We start from the raw sequence: 12,895 nt of genomic DNA, 5'->3' as shown, positions 1-12,895 counted from the left end.
CAGTCTATGAGATCTTGGTGATCTCTAGATACTCATGAAAAGGCCAGGTTATGACTTAAACGCTCCAAACAGAGGGGATGCAAACGGCAGCCCAGTACCCTTTAAGGGTTTGAGTGAAACCTGATTGCACAAGACTGATAATTCAAGGCATAGTCCATTGTTCAGTTGTGGTCTAGTGTAGCTCTTTTCCTAGGTGGAAGTTCAACTTAACAGTCTCCACCGAAACACTGGTATAACAAACATGATCAGAATCGAGAGCATTTCGTGTGAGCCATGAAATTTGGTAGGGATTGTTAGATTAATGGGCTAGGCCCAATTAAATCCTAATAAATTCCATTGGCCCACATTAAGTGCTATGGGTAATAATACTACCTTGGAAATCTAAGTGAAACTCTCATAACGGACGGTAATAAACACGGAGAGTTGATTCCGTATTAACGAGCGCATCGGTTACGGAACAAAACATTGTGAATTGATTCCGTCAGTTACGGAATTAAACGCCGTGAATTAATTCCGTCGGTTACGGAATTAAACGCCATGAATTGATTCTGTATTAATGAGCGCGTCGGTTACGGAATTAAACACCACGGTTGATGACCCCGAACGTTACTCTCGCGCTCGCATATATATACTCTGCAGCGACCAGAAGGACGAACAGAAGAATAACGAGTTCTTCTGTTCTTCCCATCTCTTGCATTTCCGAAGTTCCTCCGGTTCCTCCCTCTGTTCCTGCACTGCATAATCCTTCCCCAGTTCTGTTCACCTGCGTGTACAGGTGTACGGGATGAGCAGGTGCCTCCGGAACTCCGTCCGCTTGAGAACCTGCACGGGTAGGCGGGCGATCAAGTTTTTGGGGAGCGCTTCAAGCGCGACTGTTCTTGTTCTTCACGACTACTGCTGCTGCATCGACACCTTCGCTAACATGTCAACGAAGATTGGAGACAAGGAGGTGAAGGTCATCAACGGAGGCAATGCTATCTCAAAATCCAGCAGTGGGACGTTCTCGGGGTATACTTCTATTCTCCCTATTCTACTAGATGTTTGTTTGTTAATATCCTTCGCAATGGCATCATTACGTTACTATGTAAATGTTGATGCTTATTTCACCTTAAGCATGCTCATGTTGTATACAACTAGCACTGTTACTAGATCAACTCAAATTGCAAATGTCATGTTTATTATCTTAATATTTTGGATTAAAATATGCCGAATTATGACCAAATTTCTAACATAAACATGATGTAAAATCATTTCCATGATTGATGTTTTGTGATGAACAAATTGGCCGTGGTGATTGGTGTCGAAGCGACAACTGCGCACGTCGAAGGACGTGGTCACTCAACAGTGTTGGAAACAGTAGATGTAATAATTTAAGATTTTTCTTGGGACCCCCCATTACATGGCCCTAGGGGGCTATTTATAGCCCCATTGCAAGCTTCCCTCTTCTAGGGTTTATGTTTACAGGGGAATTTACATGGATACCCTTATGATAGGGACATTATTGAGGGCACACTATGTCATTTACACTTATGTGCTCTAAATGGGCCAACTAGGCCAGCCTGGTTATGGCGGAAGGGGCCCCCATGGGCCTGGCGGCCCTCTTGTCCTCCTTCTTCGCCTCGGCTCCAGCTTGGGCGAAGCCTTTGTGCTTTGCCGCATGACCTTCGCCATGCGCCCTTCGCCAATGTGGTCCTCTTGGTTGCGAGGCGTAGACATGGTCCTTTGTTCTTTGCCACGCGCCTTCGCCATACGGCTTTCGCCATACGGCTTTTGTCATATGGCTTCGTCCCGGTTGAACTTGACGCCTCTAGCTTGATTCCTCGCTTGTGGATTGGTTTCGGCAGGTCCGGTCGAAGGCCCTCGTGACATGCCTCCAACAAGCCCCTCATGGGCAAGGATGAGTAGGGAGCTTTGGCCGAGACCGTGCAAATTATGTGGTATGGCATGAGGCGCCCCCTTTCAGCCGATGTTCCTGCCGAAACCTTTCTTTAGTACCTGCAAAAAAATTGACACTTGCATTTGGCTGCCCTAATGGTTAACCATCTTTTGGTTTTCGCCTTTTTATGGCGAAGCTGTAGCTTCCTTTTTTTTGTAATGTATGTGCTTTCGCCTGATGGAGCTTATGTGTGTGTTTCAAATTTCTTTTTGCTAATATTTGCATAGTCACTTTCGTCCTTTCGTTAGGTCGAAACATGTCGGCCCCTTTGCGTAATTTAGCGAAAAGATATGTCGACCTTTCAGCCCTCATCATTCGCTCTCGACTTTTGGCATACGCGTTCAGAAATGCTTAAGTATTTGCATAAGTCGAGTGTAGCGACGATCGGTGTGTTTTCCGAAAACGAGCTGTCGCGGTTTCAACATTCGGCGAGCAGTACTTTGGCCGATTCGTATCACCCCCCTGGCGTTTTCGTTGATCAGGCGTTTGCTTTGGGGTTTTTCCACGAAATATCATACACAGAAAAAAGACGAAGACACCCATGAATTTTATATGACTGAGCGTCAGTTTGCCTTTGCCCAGCGTCGACACTGCATAGTCCCCGTTTTTCCTTCTTCACCGCTTAAAATTTTTTTTGTTGTTCTAACAACTTGCGATTAAGAAGATGCTCAAGGGGTAGTCCTTCGCCATTGAGGACTGCTTTTGCTGATGCATCGGATCTAAAGTCCGAATGCCTTTTGGCGGGCAATGGAATTTATCTATAACTTGTGCTTTTTGGCAAATAAATGGGGTGTGGTGCGTGTTACGGCTGTTCGGCTCGTACTTTCCCCTTTTTTCCTTTGGCAAAGATATTTTTAGGTACTTTGATCATTTTGACCGTTGCCGGCTTTCGGTCTTTTTAGCACTTCGACCTTTTTAACCGTTACCGGCTTTCGGTCTTTTTTAGGTACTTCGACCGTTTTTAACTGTTGCCGGCTTTCTTCGTTCACCTCCAGCGAAGATTACCCTTGGTGAATTAGCCCCCAGCCCGCTTGGCGTCATAGCCTCATTGCCGTATAAGAGCTTGGTGGGTTTTATCGACGTTGTCCGGAGGGCCCAGAGCATGTTAACTGGTTATTTACCCTCTAGCGCCCCCTTTAGTCTTTTCTTTAGTGCTACTAGGGTTTTGCCGTTCGTCCCTTTCTGCTGTCCCGTTCGTTTGCTGGTGTGCAACCGATGCGAACTTGATTTCAAGTTTTAACCCCTCGCACATTTCCTTGGACTTCTCGGAGTCAAACCGCTTGTTATTGTCGATAATGAACTGTATCGGCACAACGAATCGGCAGAAAATGTTTTTCCGAGTCGGTACTGTGGTGAACGGTATGGGTGTGGCGAAAGGGGGTCTAGAGGCTGGGCTGAATTCGCGGCCCCCAGCTTGGACTTAACTCCTTTTCGCCCCTGGCCCATGTCGCGGTACCTTGCGGGTACTGTGGCGAGGTGTGGCAAAACTGGTCCAGAGGCTGGGCTGGCTTCGCGGCACCCAGCTTGGACTAAACTCCTTTTCGCCCCCAGCCCTTGTCACTGTACCTTAAGGGTACTGTGGCGAAGGGCGTGGGTGTGGCGAAAGGGGTACAGAGGCTGGGCTGGCTCCGCGGCTCGCTAGCTTTGAAGCAACTCATTTTCGCCCAAAGCCCTTATCGCCGTACCTTGCGGGTACTGTGATGAAGGGTGTGGGAGTGGCAAAAAGGGTCCAGAGGCTTGACTGCCTTCGCGGCCCCCCACCTTGGACTTAACTCATTTTCGCCCCCAGCCCTTGTCGCCATACCTTTCGGGTACTGTGGCGAAGGGTGTGGGTGTGGCGAAAGGGGTCCAGAGGCTGGGTTGGCTTTGCGGCCCCCAGCTTGGACTTAACTCATTTTCGCCGCCAGCCCTTGTCACCGAACTTTGTGGGTGTGGCGAAAGGGGTCTAGAGGCTGCGCTGGCTCCGCGGCCCCCCAACTTGCACTTTACTCCTTTTCGCCCCCAGCCCTTATCGTCGTACCTTGCAGGTACTGTGGCGAAGGGTGTGGGTGTGGTGAAAGGGGTCCAGAGGCGGGGCTGGCTTCACGGTCCCCAGCTTGGACTTAAATCCTTTTTGCCCCCAGCCTTGTCACCGTACCTTGCGGGTACTTTTGCGGTGGTCGTGGGAGTGTCGAAAGGGGTCTAGAGGCTAGGGCGGCTTCGAATCCCCCCAGCTTGGAAGCAACTCATTTTCGCCCCCAGCCCTTTTCGCCGTACCTTGCGGGTACTGTGGCGAAGGGCGTGTGTGTGGCGAAAGGGGTACAGAGGCTGCGCTGGCTCCGCGGCACTCCAGCTTGGAAGCAACTCATTTTCGCCCCTAGCCCTTTTCGCCGTACCTTTCAGGTACTGTGGCGAAGGGTGTGGGTGTGGCCAAAGGGGTCCATAGGCTGGGCTGGCTTTGCGGCCCCCAGTTTGGACTTAACTCGTTTTCGCCCCCAGCCCTTGTCACCGAACCTTGTGGGTGTGGCGAAAGGGGTCCAGAGGCTGCGCTGCCTTTGCGGACCCCCAACTTGGACTTTACTCCTTTTCACCCCCAGCCCTTATCGTCGTACCTTGAGGGTACTATGGCGAAGGGTGTGGGTATGGCGAAAGGGGTCCAGAGGCTGGGCTGGCTTCACGGCCCCCAGCTAGGACTTAAATCCTTTTTGCCCCCAGCCCTTGTCGCCGTACCTTGCGGGTACTTTTGCAGTGGTCGTGGGTGTGTCGAAAGGGGTCTAGAGGCTAGGGCGGCTTCGAATCCCCCCAGCTTGGAAGCAACTTATTTTCGCCCCAGCCCTTTTTGCCGTACCTTGCGGGTACTGTGGCGAAGGGTGTGGGTGTGGCGAAAGAGATCCAGAGGCTGGGCTGGCTTCACGGCCCCCAGCTTGGACTTAACTCCTTTTTGCCCCCAGCCCTTGTCGCCGTACCTTGCGGGTACTTTTGCGGTGGTCGTAGGTGTGTCGATAGGGGTCTAGAGGCTAGGGCGGCTTCGAATCCCCCCAGCTCTAAAGCAACTCATTTTCGCCCCCAACCCTTTTCGCCGTACCTTGCGGGTACTGTGGCGAAGGGCGTGTGTGTGGCGAAAGGGGTACAGAGGCTGCGCTGGCTCCGCGGCAACCCAGCTTGGAAGAAACTCATTTTCGCCCCCAGCCCTTTTCGCCGTACCTTGCGGGTACTGTGGCGAAGGGTGTGGGTGTGGCGAAAGAGTTCCAGAGGCTGGGCTGGCTTCACGGCCCCTAGCTTGGACTTAACTCCTTTTCGCCCCCAGCCCTTCTCAGCGAACCTTGTGGGTGTGGCGAAAGGGGTCTAGAGGCTGCGCTGGCTCCGCGGCCCCCCAACTTGCACTTTACTCCTTTTCGCCCCCAGCCCTTATCATCGTACCTTGCGGGTACTGTGGCGAAGGGTGTGGGTGTGGCGAAAGGGGTCCAGAGGCTGGGCTGGCTTCACGGCCCCCATCTTGGACTTAAATCCTTTTGGCCCCCAGCCCTTGTCGCCGTACCTTGCGGGTACTTTTGCGGTGGTCGTGGGTGGGTCGAAAGGGGTCTAGTGGCTAGGGCGGCTTCGAATCCCCCCAGCTTGGAAGCAACTTATTTTCGCCCCCAGCCCTTTTCGCCATACCTTGCGGGTACTGTGGCGAAGTGTGTGGGTGTGGCGAAGGAGGTCCAGAGGCTGGGCTGGCTTCACGGCCCCCAGCTTGGACTTAACTCCTTTTCGCCCCCAGCCCTTGTCGTCGTACCTTGCGGATACTGTAGCGAAGGGCGTGGGTGTGGCAAAATGGGTCCAGAGGCTGGGCTGGCTTCACGGCCCCCCAGCTTGGACTTAACTCCTTTTTGCCCCCAGCCCTTGTCGCCGTACCTTGCGGGTACTGTGGCGAAGGGCGTGTGTGTAGCGAAAGGGGTACAGAGGCTGCGCTAGCTCCGCGGCCCCCCAGCTTGGAAGCAACTCATTTTCGCCCCCAGCCCTTTTCGCCGTACCTTGCGGGTACTGTGGCGAAGGGTGTGGGTGTGGCGAAAGAGGTCCAGAGGCTGGCTTGGCTTCACAGCCCCCAGCTTGGACTTAACTCCTTTTCGCCCCCAGCCCTTGTCCTTGTACCATGCGGGTACTGTGGCGAAGGGCGTGGGTGTGGCAAAATGGGTCCAGAGGCTGGGTTAGCTTCGCGGCCCCCAGCTTGGACTTAACTCCTTTTCGTCCCCAGCCTTGTCGCCGTACCTTGCGGGTACTGTGGCGAAGGGCGTGTGTGTCGAAAGGAGTACAGAGGCTGGGCTGGCTTCGCGGCCCGCCAGCTTGGAAGCAACTCATTTTCGTCCCCAGCCCTTTTCGCCGTACCTTGCGGGTACTGTGGCGAAGGGTGTGGGTGTGGCGAAAGAGGTCCAGAGGCTGGGCTGGCTTCACGGCCCCCAGCTTGGACTTAACTCCTTTTCGCCCCCAGCCCTTGTCGTCGTACCTTGCGGGTACTGTGGCGAAGGGTGTGAGTGTGGCGAAACTGGTCCAGAGGCTGGGTTGGCTTTGCGGCACCCAGGTTGGACTAAACACCTTTTCGCCCCCAGCCCTTGTCGCCGTACCTTGCGGGTACTGTGGCGAAGGGCGTGGGTGTGGCGAAAGGGGTACAGAGGCTGGGCTGGCTCCGCGGCCCGCCAGCTTTGAAGCAACTCATTTTCGGCCAAAGCCCTTATCGCCATACCTTGCGGGTACTGTGATGAAGGGTGTGGGAGTGGCGAAAGGGGTCCAGAGGCTTGGCTGCCTTCGCCGCCCCCCACCTTGGACCTAACTCATTATCGCCCCCAGCCCTTGTCGCCGTACCTTGCAGGTACTGTGGCGAATGGTGTGGGCGTGGCGAAAGGGGTCCAGAAGCTGGGCTGGCTTCACGGCCCCCAGCTTGGACTTAACTCCTTTTCTCCTCCAGCCCTTGTCGCCGTACCTTGCGGGTACTTTGGCGAAGGGCGTGGGAGTGGCGTAAGGAGTCCAGAGGCTAGGGCAGCTTCGAATCCCCCAAGCCTGGAAGCAACTCATTTTCGCCCCTAGCCCTTGTCGCCGTACTTTTCGGGTACTGTGGCGAAGGGTGTGGGTGTGGCGAAAGGGGTCCAGAGGCTGGGCTGGCTTTGCGGCCCCCAGCTTGGACTTAACTCATTTTCGCCCCCAGCCCTTGTCACCGAACTTTGTGGGTGTGGCGAAAGGGGTCCAGAGGCTGCGCTGCCTCCGCGGCCCCCCAACTTGGACTTTACTCCTTTTCGCCTCCAGCCCTTATCGTCGTACCTTGCGGGTACTATGGTGAAGGGTGTGGGTGTGGCGAAAGGGGTCCAGAGGCTGGGCTAGCTTCACGGCCCCCAGCTTGAACTTAAATCCTTTTTGCCCCCAGCGCTTGTCGCCGTACCCTGCGGGTACTTTTGCGGTGGTCGTGGGTGTGTCGAAAGCGGTCTAGAGGCTAGGGCGGCTTCGAATCCCCCCAGCTTGGAAGCAACTCATTTTCGCGCCCAGCCCTTGTCGCCGTACCTTTCGGGTACTGTGGCGAAGGGTGTGGGTGTGGCGAAAAGGGTCCAGAGGCTGGGCTGGCTTTGCGGCCCCCAGCTTGGACTTAACTCGTTTTCGTCCCCAGCCCTTGTCACCGAACCTTGTGGGTGTGGCGAAAGGGGTCCAGAGGCTAGGCTGGCTTTGCGGCCCCCAGCTTGGACTTAACTCGTTTTCGCCCCCAGCCCTTGTCACCGAACCTTGTGGGTGTGGCGAAAGGGGTCCAGAGGCTGCGCTGCCTCCGCGGCTGTCGCGACCGAGAAAATTTGCATTTTCCCGAACACTAGTGTATTAATCCCCGTCCCAGGAAAAGCCGGGGTACACCAAACAAACATGATACAAAAGGCACATCTTTATTATATCGATAATATTTACATTATTACAAAGGCACTTCAGGCCTGACAAACAAAACTAAACAGCAGCGGACTACCGGGCCTACGGCTCCATCTTCACAGGCGCTCAACTGGGGTATAAGCCAGGACTCCACCCAAGACTTCTTCTCCAAAGCTTCTCTTACTGAAGGGGGGGAAAGATTGAGCAAGAATAAGTACAACCACAGTACTCAGCAAGCCACACCGGCAGATGCATGATTAATGAAGGGGGGTACAAGGGGTAATAATATAGGGGTTAGGTTTTGCAGTAAACAGCTTTTAAAAGTCACTTAGTTGCCCAAAGTCATTTTATAAAGACGATCCTAGAGCTACACAGTGTTATTAATCAAGGCCGTGAACCCTCACGAATCTTCCTTAACCTAAGGCCTACGATGATTCAGACCGAACTGGCAACCCGACCCTGGGTCCCAGCTCGTCCCAAGCCAACCCAGGCCAACCATTCCACATGTTAGTTGTTAAGCAGGTTTTAAGAATTAAAACACTAACTTGGGTACATTGCTAGGCTTGCCCATAACCGAGGGCGCGGCTATTCGAATAGGTTATACTCTGATCAGAGGTGTACATCTTTACCCACAAGACACATCTTCCTCATGTGTAACCACGTGCCACATACCACCACGGTATACGGACGGAAGACGTGACATAGTTCCCAACCCATCCTAGCCATAAACAAGAGTACCGACCCAACCCCATCTACAGCCGAAACCTCCGGGACAGGCAGGCAGGATTGAGCCCCTAGCAGCAGGACACCAGCCCTGTGCCATGACATCTCGACTACCGGGCCGCAGCTCGTGTAGCCTTTATTTGTCCTAGAGATGTCCATCGACCCCCGACTTCGTCCATCTCCATCCGTGTACTTTTGTTTATAACCAGACTGAGCCACAAACTAAGCCTTACCCACTAGACATGTGGAAGTACGGTAGTGCTTTGCAACAGAGGCCCGAGCTTAATCCTTATAGTACCCGAGGTACGACTAACAAAACCCAACCATGCACCTCGAGCCCAGCATAAAACCATTTTGGGGGTTTTGAATAGAGGGGGAGGTGTGTGTCCGATTCCACAATAAGCCAACCATTCCATAGTGTCCAAATGATATGAGAATTCCCAAAGTCTAAAGTTATAAAACCACCTAATGTTGCCTAATTAATCAGCGAAGCATCTACCTAAATTCATACTAGTGGAACCATGAATAGAGTACCCACTAGTTGGGGTTTTGTTTATCCTAGGGTGAACAAGGTAATAATAACAATAACAACAATGATAAAGTCATAGCAAAGGTAAATAGGCATGGCTAAATAAAACAGTGATAACACGGGAATTTAAATAAAGCGATAATGCATTAATTTAAATCAAAATAATTTTATAAACTGGGATTCAATATACTCAAGGATGATGTGACTTAACTTGCTCAGAGAGAACGGCCTTCCGAACCTTCGGCGACGACCGCGAACCATGCTTCGGGAACCTGCGGAACGACAGAAGCTACGCGAATCACACAAGCAAAGCTACAAGCCTATAAAGAAGCAATAACAATACATAAAAAGAAAGCACACGGTTCTTTAGGTTATAACAAACATTAGGAGACTTGAACGGGTCGATTCGGGGTTCGTATGACCAAGATATGATCATCCGAAGTTTAATGCTGTTACATGGAGATTTACGGATTATTGTGATTAGGTTTTGCAATTATAAAACATGTGTAAGCGCTAGCCTGGAAAAGACAGGAAGGCTCCGCCGTTGACATGCGGACCCCACATGTCAACCTAAAGGACCGCGGTAGACCGAGTACACAGAGGCGGTCCACGGGTCGACGGAAGCGGATCCCGTGTGTCAACAAAGGCGAGTGGCCGACAAACGGACTCCACTAGACACCACGCGGGCTGCACACGTGAAACCACGCGGCTACCGAGTGGGCACACTAACACGGTCACCACACGCACAAGCGAACGACTACCGACACCGATACACGGGTACCGGGGTCGACAACCGCACAACGGGTACGGGGCGACACAAAAAGAACGAGGACGGGGCAGCGAAGGAGAGATCCTTACCACCACGCGACGAGGCGAGGGAACGACAACGACGAACGGGCGCGGCGGAGACGGCCGGGAATGACGGAGACAAAAGGCGAGGGGACGACTTCGGCGGCGATCCTTGGACGAAGGCGAGACGCGGCTGGCGCAACGCTTCGCGACGCGGAGGCGAGGACGAAGACGACGACGGGGCTGCAGCGGCACACTTGACGGATGCGGACGACGGACGAGAACGGCTTGACGGAGGGAGGAACGCCACGACGACCGGGAACGACGGGAGGACGACGACGACGACGACCGGGGCCGGCGAGGAGGCGACGAGGGCAGCCGGCAGCGGCTGCACGGAGACGAGGACGGCGTGGATCACGCCGCTGCGAATCCGACGACGGAGGCGGCGCAACGAGACAACGACCCGGCGAGAAGGAACGATGACGACGACGACGAACACCGGCGGGGTTCGGATGGAGGGAAGGCGATGCCGAGGACGACCTTGCCGCTGCGACGGAGAAGACGGCGACGCGGTCGACCGGGGAAATTCCGGCGAGGTGGATGGAGAGGCCGGCGCGGCACGGTGGTGTTCCGGCGAAATACGGGCGACGTCGTGGCTTGGCCGGGGAAGAGGACGGCGTTTCGGTGCCGGGAGAGGTGGTGGCGACGTCGGCCGGCGCACGGGAGACGCGGCAGAGGCGGCCGGGGGTGGAACAGTGGCGGCAACGCCACTGTTGCCGGCGGGGGCGCACCTCCAGGGGTCTCCGCGCGAAACGGAGGGCAGGCCGGGGGAGAGGAGGCTACTGCGATGCCGGGGAAGGCGGCGGCACGGCCGGACGGCGCGTGGGCGAGGCGGTAGGGGCGGCTGGAGGGTGGCCGGCACCGAGGAAAGAGAAGGAGGAGGCGGGGAGAGGTGGTAAGGCCACGGGAGAGCGCGGGAGGGTGCTAAAACGATAGAACGCAAAGAGTGGGTTCCATTTTATATCGGAGGGAAGCAAGCCGAGCACGGGAGGAGCGGGGAACAGCGGCGGAAAAGGCGCCCGCCGGCCATGGAAGGCGACCATGAATGGCGCAGCCGTTCCTGTCAAAATAGTGCACGATTAAAGGGGAGATTAGGGGGAAAAGGGAGAGGAAGGAAAGGGGATTAATTCCCCCAATTAATTTTGGAATCCAACGCTTAAATCGCGCAGATTCGAGGGAGGAACGAACTAGGGTTTTCACAGGAGAGAGAGGAGGCCGTGCGGGAGGAAGACGACGACCGGGCGGGTGGGACCCACTAGTCAGGCGCGCGGTCAGCGCACGCGCGGCGCGCGTGCACGTGGCTAGCTTGGCTCGGCCTGGCTTGGGCCGGGCTGCTGGGCTGAGGCAGGTCGGGAGGAAGGAGGAGGAGGGAGTGGGCTGCCCGGGAGGAAAGAGAGAAAAACAAAGGGAGGGGAGAGGGACTTGGACTGCGGGCCGAGGGGGAGAGAGGGAGACTTTGGGCCAGACATGGCCCAAAGGGAGGAGGGGGATTAATTTTAGTTTTTTTCTTTTTAGTAAACTTTGTTAGATGTTGTTGTTGTTTAATAAATATTTTCGGTGCTCTGAAAATTCAAGTAAAATTTGAGGGCTCCTTTTAGACCAAGGAGAATTTAACAAAAATTCTCCGGGCTACATTCGAAATTTTCTTGTACGCATTTTAATGTTTGCCAATTTCTTTTCGAATTTTAATTAATTATATTATTCCTTTTAGGGAATGATTTTTATTTCGGGATGAATTTATCAGGACGTGATAGCGGCACCCCAACTTGGACTTTACTCTTTTTCGCCCCCAGCCCTTATCGTCGTACCTTGCGGGTACTATCGCGAAGGGTGTGGGTGTGGCGAAAGGGGTCCAGAGGCTGGGCTGGCTTCACGGCCCCCAGCTTGGACTTAAATCCTTTTTGCCCCCAGCCTTTGTCACCGTACCTTGCGGGTACTTTTGCGGTGGTCGTGGGTGTGTCGAAAGGGGTCTAGAGGCTAGGGCGGCTTCGAATCCCCCCAGTTGGAAGCAACTCATTTTCGCCCCCAGCCCTTTTCACCGTACCTTGCGGGTACTGTGGCGAAGGGTGTGGGTGTGCCGAAAGAGGTCCAGAGGCTGGGCTGGCTTCGCGGCCCCCAGCTTGGACTTAACTTATTTTCGCCCCCAGCCCTTGTCGCCGTACCTTGCGGGTACTGTGGTGAAGGGCGTGGGTGTGGCGAAATGGGTCAAGAGGCTGGGCTGGCTTCGCGGCCCCACAGCTTGGATTTAACTCTTTTTCGCCCCCAGCCCTTGTCGTCGTACCTTGCGGGTACTGTGGCGAAGGGCGTGGGTGTGGCGAAAGTGCTCCAGAGGCTGGGCTGGCTTGGCGGCCCCCCAGCTTGGACTTCACTCCTTTTCGCCCCCAGCCCTTGTCGCCGTACCTTACCGGTACTGTGGCGAAGGGCGTGGGTGTGGCGAAAGGGTCCAGATGATAGGGCGGCTTCGAAGCCCCCCAGCTTGGAAGCAACTCATCTTCACTCCCAGCCCTTGTCGCCGCACCTTGCGGGTACTGTGGCGAAGGGTGTGGGTGTGGCAAAAGGGGTCCAGAGGCTGGGCTGGCTTCACGGCCCCCAGCTTGGACTTAACTCCTTTTCGCCCCCAGCCCTTGTCGCCGTACCTTGCGGGTACTGTGGCAAAGGGCGTGGGTGTGGCGAAAGGAGTTCAGATGCTGGGCAGGCTTCGCCGCCCCACATCTTGGACTTAACTCCTCTTCGCCCCCAGACCTTGTCGTCATACCTTGTGGGTACTGTGGCGAAGGGTGTGGGTGTGGCGAAAGGGGTCCAGAGGCTGGGCTGGCTTCGTGGCCCCCAGGTTGGACTTTACTCCTTTTCGCCCCCAGCCCTTATCGCCATACCTTGCGGGTACTATGGCGAAGGGCGTGGGTGTGGCGAAAGGGGTCCAAAGGATAGGGTGGCTACGAAGCCCCCCAGCTTGGAAGCAACTCATTTTCGCCCCCAGCTCTTGTCGTCGTACCTTGTGGGTA

Source organism: Oryza glaberrima, chromosome 1 (assembly GCF_000147395.1).
Source record: "Oryza glaberrima chromosome 1, OglaRS2, whole genome shotgun sequence".
In the NCBI taxonomy this organism is placed as follows: domain Eukaryota; kingdom Viridiplantae; phylum Streptophyta; class Magnoliopsida; order Poales; family Poaceae; genus Oryza; species Oryza glaberrima.
This window is presented reverse-complemented; position numbering follows the sequence as displayed.